A 13,840-nucleotide genomic window follows, 5' to 3' on the forward strand; every position below is an offset into this window, starting at 1 on the left:
CTGTGCTAAAGATGATGCAAGATAATTCTTTTCTAAATTCTGTAAAATACTGTTCTGATCATTTTATTTTTCAAAAAACATTTAAAATAGAAAAACTTACCAAGGGCTAAAAGTTCAGAGAGAGTACATTCAGTTCTCTAATTCATAACAAAATTCACATGCTCACAAAAGTGATAGTTAAGTTTAAAGATATAGATAAGATAGGGAGAGAAAAAGCAAATGAGAGATGCAAGAATTTAAGGAGTTCAGTAACTGAAGCATTTCAAGAGGTAAACCAGATGTTCCTATGGAATTGCAGCATAGAATCCAGCAGACAGAAAATCATAATGTCAATAGTTGTACTCAGATCAAAGAGCATAAAAGTAGTGTCCATCCACTATAGAAATGTCCACTATACTCAAAGGATCAGGCCACTCTATGCTCTCAGCAAAACCCAAAATTAAAATCAGCTGAAGGCTGTTGATTAAGAAAGTACTGGAAAGATGAGAAGATTGCTTCCTCAAACATTTCACTGGTAAACGGAAGCTTGGCAATCGGGTCGATACATAGAGGTCAAAAGCATAATTTAAGTCAATAATGTCTCATTTGAAGCTTTAAAAAGTTACTAACAGTGATTGGTATAGATCCATTTTACTTGCTTTTGCTGCCATCATCATGCCTTCCTTTCCAAGTATCTCTCTCCTGCTTTACTTTTACAAAGGCAATGCTGTAGATAATGTTGCAGACGCTCCCTCCAAAAACCTCTCAAAACCAGATGAAAAACTCCTAAAGATATTCCTGTCTCCAGAGGCAGCACAGTTCAAATACTCTCACAAAACACTTCCTAGGTCTATATCACCTTTCAAGAGGATAAAAGATGCATACTCTGGTTAAATTACTCACAATAGGTAAAAAGTAAAAATTATTCCAAGTGGTCTGTACCTATTAAATTTACCTTGCTTCCAAAATTAAAATGGAATTAAGGTTATACAGAGTACTATGTAGCTACTTAAGCTGGGAATGTTTGGTTTTTTGAGGGGTAAAAGTCTTCCTTTCCAATTGCCTGTTACTTCTAGTCAACAACCTAATCAAGAGAATATATAAAATGAAATGTTGTAATATGTGGTTTGCTATGGTTGTGACCCATGAACTTTTTCATAGAGAACTATGCTTAGATGATAATCATCTGACATTGAATTATGACTAGTACATTAAGTGCCTGTCCAGAGAAGATCAATTAAATTTCCATGAATGTTAAAGGTCAAAACATCTCAGGCTACCTACCACCTACTAAAAAATAACATTTTACAGATGCTGTCATAAAACAAAAATTTCAATAGACATCTGCTCTTCTATCAGGAATAAAGGCAGATAAAGCTATACCCCACACATTAAGCAGAATGTCTTTTGTTTCATGTTCTATACAATGAATTTATCTCCTGCGTACAGACAGAGATCAACCTGCTTCATACATATTTGCTCCAATTTTCAATTTCACTTGGGTATTGCTCTGCTCTGGCTGCCATTACAAAACACCATGGGCTAGGTGGCTTAAATAACAGGATTGTATTTTCTTACAATTTCTAGAGGCTGAGAAGTCTAAGATCAAAGCTCCCAGCCAATTATACTCCTTTTGAGAGACCCTTCCTGGCTTGCAGATGGCCGGCCATTTTCTCACTGTGTCCTCAGGTGGCAGAAGGAAGAGTCACGCTCTCTTGCGTGGATGACATAAATTAAAATTTTTTATTTAAACTATAAATTTTGGAATAAGAAATGGTTGATATCAATATTCACAAAAAAAGACTATATAAGAAAATAATACCAAAGCTGGGTAAAGCAAAAAACAATCTCTGGTTATGAAGATGCTATTTTATAAATGCTAAAGGTCACATTAGTACTTGCTGATTTATGTAATCCAGGCAAGTTACATACATTCAATTCTTTCTAATTCTAGCTATCATTTTTTTCTGAAGCTACAGGCATGATTAATAGTAGCCCATATTTATGCATAGTTTACTACACAGTAGCCACTTAGCATGTATTTATGTTAATCTTCCCAATAGTTCAAAAATAAGGTTACTGTTTCTGACCCCATTTTACAGATAAGGAAGTGTAAGCATTGTCCCCTACAGTAGTACAACTTTAAAATATAGAGTTTAGAAAAGAGAAAAATAAGCCGTGTCACTAATAATTCCATTTCTGCAAAAAGAACTAGTCAAAAATCTGTAGCTTTTCATTTGACTATTATTAATAAAAGGAGCCTGTCTTTGTTCTATGTTTTAATCTCAAAGAGATGCTCTTATACAACCACTGGAGAGGGCCAAGATGAAACTGGGCAGAAAGGATCAAGTTCTCCCCAGATGGAAGTCCTGCAGACGTGAGGGCTTTTTCCAAAATATTTGATTGAAAGTGGAAAAAACAGAGAGTGAATCTTCTAAAATATATCCACTGTAAAACTGTTCTTTATGGATCCCCCCTAAAGTGAAGATCTAGAATGAACAGTTTTAAAGCAGTTTCCAAAAGACACGTGATTCTTCCCTTTCTTCAATTAATATAAACTTTAAAATTACCTTGCAGCTATTCTATTCCTATTATTCCAAAGAAACAAGATGATGCATTTCTCCTTAACTACTATTGCTATTTTTTTAAAGCAACAGTCCTTAATGTTACATAAAACCGCTAGACAATTATTGATGGGAAGGAAAAACACAGAAATCTGGAATATCATGAAATCTTTTCCAGACTCAGAATTATGACCAGTGCTAAAATTCAAAGATTGAAGGATATAGATAAGAAAATAATTCTTTTGAACTGCACACATACACTACAGGAAATACGCAGAGCATCAAAACAACACAGTATTTTACAGTGTTTATAAATCAGCATCCTGCAGATGTTATCATTAGGAATATCCACAATTTGTTCAATTATAAAATGTTTTCAATTGTCATATTAACAAGAAACTCATATCTGCTTCAAATGCTTTTTTGGAAGGCATATGTAAATCATAAATATTTGCTGTACAGTCAAGAAAGAATACTAATTTACTATTTATTCGTAAGGGATACTTCTTAAAAGGTATTTTTTCCCCAACGTTTTCATACAGAGTATAGATGCAATATGAATCAGAAAAACATTTATAAAATGTAGCTGTAGCACAACTTATTTGATATTATGAAAATCACTCCGTCTTTAGGTTATAAAAGACTGTTTTCGCTCTCCTATCTGTTTAAGATAAACTTCAAATTCTGATTTCTTATGATGTTTGATGTAAGAAACTAACCAGGAGGATACCCTACAGAGAAACAGAACATCTGGTGAAACGTGTAACATGCCTCAGGATTATGTCTGCTACTAAGGTTAGTGTCCAATGTGAGAGCTGCAGTCTCCGTGTTAAACAGTAAAAGCATAACAAAGAACCAGGCAGTAAGAAGCCTGTTCTTCAGCTACAGAATACTTCCTTTTTCTCAGCAATGTGTTAACACTGAGCCTCACACAGTATTTGGAGAAATAGTTCCGTAACAAGTATACACTTTGGTTCAGAACACGTAGCTGTTCAATAGACTGCTTCTCTCATATGACTGCTGATTACATCCCTTCCCCAAATATATTAACCTAGGCATTCATCAAGACAGGATGTATGCTGTTGCCTGTCTGTGATTCATCAATGTATTCTGCTTTTATTTTTCAACCCACAAATAAAAGAATTTGGAGCAGAAGAAATAGGAATGAAAAGCTGAGCAAGTCCAGGGGACCAGGAGAGATAGCATTATTAACTCAAAAAGGCATGTAATGCTCAGCAGCCTTGCTCCTCCATTTGTTTTTAACTTTCAATTTTCTACCATAAACAGCAACAACCAAATTCTACACTTACTTCAGTATAAACTGCCTTACTTCTGTGACATTTTTAAAAGCCCCTACTGCATCATGAAAGGCTCCCAAACAAGGAAAGATCTGCACAGCAGGAGAAGAACCTACTTGGATTTTCTGACAGCTGTGAAGGATCAGTCTCCTACAGTAATAGAAATCAACCCCAAACTGAAAAGTGTTTGGAAATAAAATGTTTCCATCACCTCACACTATCAGCCACTTCCATTAGTACCCATGAAAAAGACACTGGATTTTACCCAGCATTTTAATACAATAAACTTTACTGACAGTAGAAGAGAGAATACAATTACAAACTAATCCTGTTATTAAACATAGGAAGTAATCAACAAAGAGAAAGAATACTTCTACCTCTTCCCTACTGGACTATACCAATCATAAAAGCCTTACAGAACAGTTTACAAATGTTACTCATGAAGCTTCTTTTGGGCTCCATATTCTGAATCAAAGCATTATTACTTAAAATATAAAAGCATCTCATCAGGAGTTGATTTTACATCAAGTTCCAAGTCAATGATAAGCCCCATGGAATGAATTTTGTCTGTCTGTGGATATCTTGACTACCTACTTATCAGAAAGAATAATACAATCTACATACCCTGGAGACTAAATGTGCTCGAGTCATCCATATTACAATAAAAATAAAAAGGTTGTGGAAAGATATTTATCAGTCATTACAGAGTCAGTTCCCAACTCCAGTTCTTGATTTCTGCCAGTATTTCCTGAGCGCTTAGCTCTGTTTCTAGGATCTATGGTAAAAGCTGACACAGCCAGCTAAATTAAGACACATTCCTTGCCTTCGAGCAGTTCAGAGTATGTTTTAAAAAAAAGTCACATAAACAATACTAGGTGATCAACAGGTTGTAGGGTACAGAATTAATGCAAAGGGGATGACTATGGGGACAGGGGAATTAGGAAAGGCTTTGCAGAGGAAATGATACCTCTGCTAGGTTTTGCAGGATGGGCAAGAGTTTGCCAGGCCAAAAAAAAAAGGGAAAGCAGTATTTCAGCCAGAGGAAACCACTGTGCAAAGGCATAAAAATGTAAATAAATTTTTAAGGTAATCTTCAAACAATCTTATACTATATACAGGAGAAAGAATAAAAAATAAAGCTGGGGAGGCAGGCCTGAGCCATATCTCAAAAGGGCCACAGGCCAGGGAAACTTAGACTTTACTGAACTGGCAAGGAGGTGTCAGAGAAGGGTTTAGTTGGAGAGTGACACTCAAACTTCTGCTGTAAGACATTACCTAGGAGGAGAAGATGGACTAAAAAGGAAAAAGACTTGGATGAGGAAACCTATTAAGAGGCTACGGCAGTAATTCATGCACCAGATGATAATGAAAGCCTGGAGTTAGGAAATGTGAATAGAGAGTCAGCAATAAAACTGGAACATAAGCAAGAACTGTATGTGTTACCTTTAAAAGGTGCTCACGGAAAAGTGCTTCAACAAGAAAACATCAAAATTCCAGAAAGAATTTTAGGCCAGATACAGTACTAAAGGAATATTCCAAAACAAATTCAATTAGTAGGCGTCAACAAAGTTTACACATTCACAAAAATGACTAAAAATCTCCATCTTACTTGCTGAAACTTTTGGAGCTCCAGCAAAAGAAAAGCAAATCACAAACTGATAGCACTAAATTCACAAATCAACAGTGTAATCTCCAAATTTTTAAATAATTGCCACAATGTATAATTACAGCGTTTCATTACTGTATCACATAAGGACAAAACTAGGAATTCACAAAAAATTGATTTGTCTATTTGCCCGTACTTTATGAAGGGTCAGGAAACATTTGTTTAATTTGGGGCATTTTTATAGGATTTTAAAACTGCATCATTTCCAATGCTGCTTTCATTTCTGAAATAATTTTCAAATCTATGGTAAACCACCTAAATTTAAAGAAAAAAAACCCCTCTAACAATGAGGGTTGCTAAGTTATTTGTGTACTCCATGATTCCTTTTAAAGATACTTAGAAACAGTATCATGAAAGCAATCACTCATTTAAATAAGGAACCTGGAATGTCCAAGATGCACATCTAGAATGAATCAGTTCTGACTACTGTCAGCATATATTTAATGATACAAGCTAAGAATATTTGTAAAAAATAAAGTACTTTAGAAGGTCCAGGCCTTCTACATATTGAGCACAGCTTAAGTTCAAAATAAAGTGTTACTACCAATGCAAAGAAACAATCTGAAGATAAATATCATATTGAACAGTCCAATTTAACTCATAATTTCCTTACTTATATAAGATACATTATTGGGGAAAACTGAAGAAACATACCTGAATTCTAAGGGAAACATTTCAAAAATTTTGCTACACGCCACTACTGACAAACTTACCACAAGCTAGACAGTAGTGAAATACCTTCTACAGAATATGCAATATGCTTGAAACATAGAATGATGTCTTATCTCGCTGGTATTCAGACCTTAGATAAGGGTTGTAAAATGACTAGCTTTACAGGACAATTTCAGCATACAAATGTTCTGACATATACAGGGCTTTAAAATAATCTGGAAATTTCACATAAAAAGTGGGAAGAGCCAAAATCCCTACCGACAGTAGAATGAAAAAATAAAATGTGATATATTCATACCAAAGGACATAGATAGCAATGAAAAATGAACTAGAGAAAACAAACCCACAAACAACGCTGAGTAAAAGAAGCAAGACATAAAACATACACGGTCATTACATTTATAAAGTTTAAAAACCCACAAAATTAAATTCATAATGCATGTAAATGCTGCTGCAAGAACTACGAAAAACTTGAGTTTCATAAAAGTCAATATACTGGCTACTTGAAAATAAGGGGTAGCACAGGAACACTCAGGGAGAATCCATGGTGCTACCTATGTTCTATTTCTTGACCAAAGTAATGGTTACACAGATAGATATTTGCTTCATAATTATTAAGTTGTGCATCTGTTTGAGTACTTCTCTTGCAAATATCTTTTGTAACAAAAAGTTTTTAAATACGGGAAGTAATAAAAACTAATGGGTAGTATCTTGATTTAAAAAATAACAAAAACGTGTAAATGGTGCAACTGCTTTGGTAAACAGCTTCGCAGCTCCTCAAGGGATTGCATGGAGAGTGACCGTATGACCCAGCAATTCTCTCCTAGGATACCCCCAAGAGAAATGAAAGCAAGGTCCACACAAATTTGTACACATAGATTTATAGCAGCATTATTCATAATAGGCAAATGTTCAGATGAATAACAAAAATGTATTACTTACATACATTTAATGGAATACTACTCAGCAATAACAAGTAACAAAGTTCTCATGCATGCTGCACTATGAATGAACCTTGAAAATATTATTTTAGTGAAAAAAGTCAGAGACAAAAGGACAAATATTGTAATGATTCCACTTACATGAGTTATCTAGAAAGAGCAAACTCAAAAATAAAAATAAAAAAAAAATAAATGTAGATTTGAGGATACCAGAGACTGGGAAGGAAGGGTGACAGGGTTTCTTCTTAAGGTGCTGAAAATACTCTAGAATTGACCCTAGTGATGGATGCACTTATCTGTGAATACACTAAAAGCTACAGAATTGTATGCTTTAAATGGGTGAACTATAGAGTATAAGAATTACACCTCAATAAAATTATCAAAAACTAATGTGTAAAATATTTCAATACAAGTGAGGGTAATGTTTTAGCCTCATCTGTTTAGAAATAATCATGCAGATAGAGCAAATCAAATTATATATTTTAATAACTACAAATTTCTGAATTAACTATATAAAAAGCACTCATGAGCTGAATGCAGAAACAGGTTTCATTCTTTTCATCTAACAATTAATTACAATTGACTATTTTTAAGAACCAAGAAAAACTAAAGCCAAAGAAAATAAGTGTAATATAAAAGAGCTCAGTAACATGGGTTGTATATAAGTTCATTAATGAAAGTACTAAAACCAATGCATTGCTATTACAAAATCATCAAGAACTCTGGAAATCATGTTTATATTTATTAAAAACTCCAATGTAGTCAGAGGCTCTATCACATTGAAAAGTCAGATTTCCTTGATTTTAGTTAACTAGTATGAGTAAAATGAATGGCACAATAGGAAAAGTATATATAATATGGACACAAGCCAAAAGATGCAAGGGGTCTGACAGCTGGTGGCTTGATAATGCCATATCTACCCCTCCCATATATAATAACATATTCATATCTCTAACAATCCCTATCAGTTTAATATCTGCTTAAAATAATTTCTACATTTAGAATTATTTCTAAAAGTCAGTCATATCTGTCTTTTCAGAGGATACCAAGCTTCAGGTCCTTCTCCACACTGGCTCTCCGTTTATTCTTTTCTGTTTCCTACTATTATACTCTTTTGTGTTAAGTGAAAGCAAAGAGCTGGTAGATCTTAGAGATGACAAATCTCTGATGGACCACACAACAGAAACTACTAGAGTCACATGCTCTATTACTGAGAATACAGCAATATAAAACTATCAGATTGAAGGGCTAATATAATTCAAAAGAAAAACAGCTCCTCTCTTCCTTTATCCCTCAACCCCACCAGTAGTAATGGTTATTGGAAATAAACTAGAAAAAAAAAAAAGCCATAAAGTTTGAAAAGAATGGGCTGGACAGAGCGGCTCACACGTGCAATTCCAGCACTTTGGGAGGCCAAGGAGTGAGGACTGCTTGAGCCCAGGAAATCATGACCAGCCACAGCAACATAGTGAGACCTCATCTCCAAATAAACAAAACAAAACAATTTGAAAAGAAGTTCTAACTGAGCTAAGGCACTTACTGAAAAGGCTGTAATAGCAGACATTTAAGCCTAGGAAAAGGGGCACAGAATGTATTAATCCTTGTAGACTGCTATAACATTACTTTGATCCTAACTGCCATTTCCAGGTGTGATTTACATTAGGATCTAATTATAACGTATTTTTCTTATAATTCTCAGAATGCAGAAGAAAACATGCTTACTATAATGAGACCCAGCAAATATTCAAAGATTACCTCTGCTCTCTGCATTCATTTTAAATAAAAAGTAAAAACAGGCAGAAAATACTTTTCCTCTGTTTGTTAAATTAAGCAAATGAATCAGAAACCCATTATTCTCAACACATTAAAGGCTCTGATAAGCAAAATGAACATGTTATCATGGCTAAGTCTGTACTAATTTTCACCAAAATCAGTGATACTGCTGCTGTGTCTCTGGGAATACATTCAACCCTAATGCTTACTGTTCAGTCAACTCTGTTGCTCCTCGGTATTCTTAGATCAAAGGGGCATTTTATAGCCCTAGCTCAAACACATTTTACTACGTTACTAAGTTTGATGGCAACTCCCAATGAGAGCAAACATTGGTTAAGTTAGGAAATGTAAAAACAACTTTAATTTACCATTCATAAATAACAATCCATTTGTAGAGGGCATCCATGAGAAACACACATATACCACACTTTGAAAGAAATGTTGCCAGCAGTACTAACAGCTGACTGCAGTTCAAGACCAAATACCACCTTTTGGTTTTGACTCACTCCCCAAGCTCCTACAAACCTGGAGGAAGAGGAGTGCGGGGAGGCGCTGGGTATGATTCTGCCTAAAAAGCCCGAAGACATCTCAAATATATGGACTCTCAAGTGTTATTTCCTTTGGTCAGTTAACATGTACCACATAATCTCCATGCATTTTCTATCTGACATACCATGTTCTTCAGTCATCTAAATTTTGCCTCAAAATACCACCAACAGAAAGCTCTATTTTAGTAGGGGGGGGGGAAGGCCTATAAAAGAAATGCCCTTTTAGGCTGGGCACAATGGTTCACACCTGTAATCCCAGCACTTTAGGAGGATGAGGCAGGAGGATCACGTGAGGACAGGAGTTCGAGACCAGCCTGGCCAACATGGTGAAAGCCTGTCTCTACTAAAAATACAAAAAATTAGCTGGGTGTAGTTGTGCACGCTTGTAATGCCAGCTCCTTGGGAGGCTGAAGCAGGAGAATCGCTTGAACCCGGGAGGGGGAGGATGCAGCAAGCAGAGATCACGCCACTGCACTCCAGCCTGGGTGACAGAGAAGGACTGTCTCAAAGAAAAAAAAAAAAAAAAAAAAGGAGGTACATTTAAAGTTTCTATTTTGAATGTTAAGGTTTTCTGGATTAGACACAATTACCTTTTATGTTATTCCTCCTGGAAAAGAGGTTTTCTGATAGCTTGTCCAAACACTAATATAAACTTCCGTCTTCCCAAATGCTCACTGTTTCACATTGTTGTCAGTTTAAGTACAGCTTTCTAGATTACCAGTCTCCCAAGAAATCCTTCCTAGGATCCCACTCTGACACTACCTTCTTTTACTCATTGGACTGAACTAAATCTAACAGACTACAGGGGTAAGCATAGACAGATACACATGCAACTCTGCAGGCACTCTGAAAGGCTCCCTAAGTCCAATAATTCCACAATTTCAATAACATGAAATAATCCAGAAGAAACTGGAAGAAAAGAACCATTACTATTCACTTTATAAAGACCTTCCCAAGATTCCTCTCAATAGCAAATTCTCAGCACATTTAAAAGATTATACATTTACAAAAATACAAGCTGCATATTTTTCTAGGGCCTTGATTATACAAAAAAAAGCATCAATATGATAAAGACCAATTAAATCTTCTAATTTAGAGAAAAGACTACCTAGCTTATTAACTTTGAATAAAGGTAAATACTGTTTTAAAACTAACCTAACTGGAACTTGGGCAAAACATTTAGAGAATGCTTTCATATGATAAATGACTGAGAGTTACTTAATTAAGACAGGATTTCACAGCACAATTGAAGAGCACTCAGGAAAAGTACAGTTTGTCCTACAGAAAACACACCCCTTTCCTTCCACTCACATTATATTTTCACCTTACACTGTGGCACTCAAACATTTATTTTAAAAGACTGTATTCGTAATGTTTAACGAGTTTATTCTCCAAACTAAAATATTAAAATAGGAGTTTAATATCAAATTTGAGACACTAAGAAAACAACAAGCCTTTAGCTGGTTTTCACAATCTGTTGAGAAGCTATTTTCTTAATAAGCCCCAAGTTCTTCTAACTGGCACAAAGCTTAAGTTAATTTTATCTTTGTATCAATATAAATTATTTTATCTTTGTATCAATACCATACTTCCTGCTCTTTCTACTTGGGAATAAAATGGAATTCGTTTATATATGCCAAAGTAACTTACTTTGTAGAGAAGATTTCTTATAACTCAAATCTTTAAACATGCAAAGTTCATATCCTGAAAAGCATGTAATTACATAAAAATGTTATCCTTCCTGAACCCTAAGTTTTCACCTTCAGTGACAATAAGGCAGGAATATATCTGGAAGTCAAATTACTAAATTTGGTTATGCTAAATAATCAAATAGACCTAAAGTATAACTGAAATATAAAGAACGTTCAATTTTTAGGAAACTACATTCTTAATTTTGTAACTAAGTTAGTATCATTTGAAATCAGAAAATTTTAGCAGCAGCTTGTTAGCTCAACAGACAGAGCTCCCTAAGAGTGAGGAGTGCTACTCTTCAGGGCCATTTTTTTTTTTTCCAGAAATTTTTGTTTTAATCACTTTGAAAATGACACCACCTACATGGTAACAAATAGAGAAACACACTGCTGCATTGATAAGTAGATGTTGAATGTTGAACTGGGCCGCATGCTAAGCTAATTTCACCAAATGGTTATACATTCTGACACCATGCTGGAAGTAAGAATGATAAATCTATTAATGTCAACAGTCCACTGTGGCACTTTAAATGGAAACCTATGTTTCAAAATTCAGTACAGACTGAAAACTCAGTCTCCCTCCTGCTGGTATCTCTCTCATACAGAGGTAACCACGGTTTCCAGTTTATGTATATTTCTTTTTCTTCTTTTTTTTTTTTTTAAAGAGACAGGGTCTTGCTCTGTCTCCCAGGCTGGAGTACAGTGACATGGTCATAGCTCACTGCAGCTCTGAATTCCTTAAGAGATCCTCCCGCCTCAGACTCCCAAAGAGCTGGGACTACAGGAGTGCACCACGGCGTGGCTAATTTATTTTGTGTAGAGTCAGGGTCACCCTGTGTTACCCAGGCCGGCCTCGAGCTTCTGGCCTCAAGGGATCCTTCTGCCTTGGTCTCCCCCAAAGTGCTAGGACGACAGGCATGAGCTGCCACACCTGGCCAGATGTATCATATTTCAATCATTCTTTTGATATTAAACATTCCTATAATACTCTTGTATGTATATCACTTTACATATGTATATGAATATGAGTAAGTCAAAGTCCTTTCAGAGAAACTACAAGGTCAAGAATTATGAGCAAAACCTTTTTTTTTTTTTACATTGCCAAACTTCTCTTCACACAGTTTGTACCAATTGACACTCCTATCAGCAGTCAGCAGTACATGAGTGTGTCTGTTTCCCTCCAGTGTCTGTCAAATTCACCATGCTATAAAACTTTTAATCTTTGCAAATCTAAAGTGTGAAATGTCATATTTTGTTATAATTTGAAACTGCGTTTCTTTCATTATGAATAAGGTTGGGCATCATTTTGCATATGTAAATGCCATTTCTATCTTTTCTTGTAAACTGTCTAAACCATCTTTGGCCTGTTGTGGCCACTGGTCTGTCTGTTTGTTTTCCTTCTCGATTTGATTAGTTTTAAAAATCATTTATATATTAAAAATTCAGCCTTTTGTCAGTGCTGAATTGCGAATATTCTCTTTCACTTTGCTATTTGTTTTTATTTTTATTTGTTTTAGGTATAGACCATTTATTTTGTGCCTTCTGGGTTCTGTGTCTTACACAGAAAGGTCGTATCTAGTCTCACACTGCAGTGAAATCATTCATTCATGTTTTCCTTTAACTGTTTCACAATTTTTTTGTTTTATATGTTGAAATGTTTGACCTACATGTAAATTATTTTTGAAAAGATCCATAACTTCTACCAAAAGAAGTTTTCTTAAAACTAAATTATGTTCAGGAGAGATGGAGATATTTACTACAGGAGATGGAGATATATACTAGCAAGGCAGATAGTGTAATCCCTTAAAGAAGGAAGAATGAGCCAGAACTGACTTGTATAGCTGTATTCCAACATAGCAACAGAGAATAAGAAAATAAAAATGTATCTCCATACTTCCTCTGTTTATCCCATGGTCCTACCCACTGTCTTTAAAAAGAAAGCAAAACAAAGCAGCAGCAACAAAATGATGTAGTGCAAAAAAACTAAGGTAAACTTTCTGATTTTTTTTTTTTTTTTTTTTTGAGACAGTCTCACTCTGTCGCCCAGGCTGGAGTGTGGTGGAGCAATCTAGGCTCACTGCAATCTCCACCACCATGTTCAAGCAATTCTCATGCCTCAGCTACCCAAGTAGCTGGGCTTACAGGCATGTACCACCACGCCCGGCTAATTTTTGTATTTCTTAGTAGAGATGGGGTTTCACCATCTTGACCAGGCTAGTCTTGAACTCCTGGAACTCCTGGTCTCAAAGGATCCGCCCACCTTGGCCTCCCAAAGTGCTGGGACTGCACAGCCACCATGTCCGCTGCTCCTGAATTCTTATGCATAACTTGGAACACAGGTACATTTTTTTCCGAAGAAAAGGTCTATAGCTTGGGGGGAGAGGAAAATACAACAGCTCAGAGCAGTGTTGCAGCCCAACTAGGTAAGTAGGGTATCAGAGTAGGAAGCCTGTCCATTTTAGAGTGTCAGAGACCAGATCATGCAAGAAAGGAATCCCCACAAGATGGTGGTTGTCATGGGGATTCAGAGATTCAGTAAAGTGAGGAAGGTATTGTGGGTAGGAGGAGGAATAGCACAAGGAGTCAGCATCTGAGCAGGATAAGGAAGGCAGGGCAACCCATGCATGGGTGCCCTGGCACAGGACTTCAGAGCCCAAGTGGCATGGTATGTGGAATCAGAGACTGAGCAAGGTGAGGAGGGCATCTGA

General features: G+C 35.8%; 1 protein-coding gene across 1 annotated transcript in view; it reads right to left on the reverse strand.

Moving 5' to 3' along the window:
* EIF3H (eukaryotic translation initiation factor 3 subunit H) overlaps nt 1–13,840 on the reverse strand; it is a 124,055-nt gene that overhangs the window by 33,651 nt on the left and 76,564 nt on the right. The window lies entirely within an intron of this gene.

Source organism: Rhinopithecus roxellana, chromosome 9 (genome assembly GCF_007565055.1).
Source record: "Rhinopithecus roxellana isolate Shanxi Qingling chromosome 9, ASM756505v1, whole genome shotgun sequence".
Lineage (NCBI taxonomy): Eukaryota > Metazoa > Chordata > Mammalia > Primates > Cercopithecidae > Rhinopithecus > Rhinopithecus roxellana.